Raw genomic sequence first — 2,456 nt, 5'->3', positions numbered from 1 at the left:
GCAGCATCATGTCCTATGCACTGGGCATCACAAGAATATACCCAGATATTTTAAATGAAATATTTTCAGTTGACAGTTCCTAGTACTTCATTACTGGTTTCTTCTAATGGCATTACCACTCTCCAAATCACTCAGATTTAAAAACCTTGAGTCATCCAAACAAACAAAGACAAAACCAAACCACCATAACAACAGAACCAAGCTGAATTTGACGCATGAGCCATAGTTCTCCAATACCAGATCCAGAACCCTAGGAACATGTGGCAACTCTCTTTTTTGAGCTTGCAAGAGACACTGTACAGTGGTTTTACCTGCCGTGGATACCTCTGGCATATCACCTCTACTGAGTCATATGACCCAAGTGGCAGAATAGCTTGCTCTGTTGCTTGGACTTGCTACAAAGCATACAGTTGCTTGGACCTCGGTAGCAGGTCCCTCTCTTGCTCTTAGTCTTGCTCAAAAGTAGGAGCTTTCCTAGATACTCAATAAGTATCAATAAATGGGTAAAGCAGTATCTCCAAAGTGGCTTATGCTGCTCTCATAATTGAAAGAGGTCCACCAAGCATAGTTTCTTTTGCTTTCTTTCCTAGTGCAAGGTGAAGCAACTTGTCCTTTAACTTTTAAGGGATGCCACAAACCATTGGATCACTAAACACTTCACCTGGTAGTTTTAAATTTTCATGAGTTTACATGGCCTGCATATGTGTTACTAGGGCTTTGGGGAGTATTTATCACTCCTGCTCACCAGATCCAATTAGTATGATGTTCTGACTACAGTGATGTTCTGTAGAATGTCAAGAGATCAAGGTCACTGCAGACTATATATACAGTGACAAAGCAGGAGAATTAAATAAAGCAGCCTTGGGGCAAGACACTAAATGGGTACTAATGACTTTTCCACTAAGGACAAAATGGTTTGGGCCCTTACTTTCTGTATAGCCATAACCATTTACTAATTTCTAGAAGCTGTGTTGCTGTGTTGACAGTTCCTTGTATTCAAGCTCCAAAAGAGCCATCCCCAGCAGGATATTAGGACCAGCTCCAAGTGTTCTCCTGCCAGAGAGCTGAATCTGAGTCTTGGATGCGTGTCTCCATGTCAGTAAATTCTCACCTACTTGGTTTAATAGTCCACTCCCTTGCTCTAACTCTCTCAAGATAAGCTCTTTTGGTTTCGGTTGTGACATATTAGCCAAGTCCTATAGTTCTTTTGCTGTGTAATTTACTTTCTCTTGGAGCAGGAAGAATATTTTTCCTCCTGGGCTATCCTGAGACCTAACTCTGGCTATCAGTATTATGAGCCCAGAGCAATGAGGGGTGACAAGGATGGATCTTAAGAAGGGCAAGTCATCTTATGAGGTATCTGCTCAGGTTAAATCTTCTCAGGGTCCTCAAGGGAGGGGAGGTTTTTTTTCCTTCAGCTAGAGGAAGGAAGGGCTTCTGCTAAGCTGGAGGACTTAAGAGAATCCAGGGGTTCAAAATTCTCATGCTTGTCCATCTAAGTATCTTTGTCCCAGTTTTCTTTTCTTATTAATTTTTATTGGAGTATGGTTGCTTTACAATGCTGTGCTAGTTTCTGTTGTACAACAAACTGAATCAGCTATGTGTATACATATATACCTTCTTTTTTAGATTCCCTTCACATTTAGGTCACCACAGAGCACTGCGTAGTTTCCTGTGCTATGCAGACAGTTCTCATTAGTTTTCTCTCTTATACATATTGGTGTATATAAGTCAGTCTCAATCTCCCCATTCATCCCACCCCTCCTTCTCCCCTTGGTGTCCTTAAGTTTGTTCACTACATCTGTGTCTCTATTCTGCTTTGCAGATACAATCATCTGTACCATTTTCCTAGATTCCACATATAAGTGATATTATATGATATTTTTCTCTTTCTTTTTTTTTTTAAAAATATGGAACGCTTCACGAATTTGCGTGTCATCCTTGCGCAGGGGCCATGCTAATCTTCTCTGTATCGTTCCAATTTTAGTATATGTGCTGCCGAAGCGAGCACTATTTTTCTCTTTCTGACTTACTTCACTCTGTATGACAGTTTCTAGGTTTATCCACATTTCTGCAATTGGTAGTATAGAAGTATTCCTTTTTATGGCTGAGTAATATTCCATTGTATATATGTTTATATGTACCACAGCTTCTTTATCCTTCCTTCTGTTGATGGACATTTAGATTGCTTCTGTGTCCTGACTATTGTCAACAGCACTTCAGTGAACATTGGAGTACCTGTGTCTTTTTGAATAATCATTTTCTCTGAGTATATGCCCGGAAGTGGGATTGCTGGATCATATGGTAATTCTATAATTCTATTTTTAGTTTTTTGAGAAATTTCCATACTGTTTTCCATAGTGGATGCACCAATTTACATTCCCACCAACAGTGTAGGAGGGTTCCCTTTACTCCACACTTTCTCCAGCATTTATTGTTTGTCAACTTTTGGATGA

At 39.9% G+C, this 2,456-nt stretch overlaps 1 non-coding gene across 1 annotated transcript; it reads right to left on the bottom strand.

Annotated features, from left to right (window-relative positions):
• Nucleotides 1–1,904: 1,904 nt before the first annotated feature.
• LOC133065056 (U6 spliceosomal RNA) lies at nt 1,905–2,011 on the bottom strand. Its single transcript, XR_009694822.1, has one exon. It is a non-coding gene; the product is annotated as a U6 spliceosomal RNA (small nuclear RNA).
• Between the last annotated feature and the right edge of the window lie 445 nt (nt 2,012–2,456).

This window comes from Dama dama, chromosome 1 (genome assembly GCF_033118175.1).
Source record: "Dama dama isolate Ldn47 chromosome 1, ASM3311817v1, whole genome shotgun sequence".
NCBI lineage: Eukaryota > Metazoa > Chordata > Mammalia > Artiodactyla > Cervidae > Dama > Dama dama.
The sequence above is the reverse complement of the archived record's forward strand: the minus strand, read 5'-3'. Positions and strand labels throughout refer to the sequence as shown.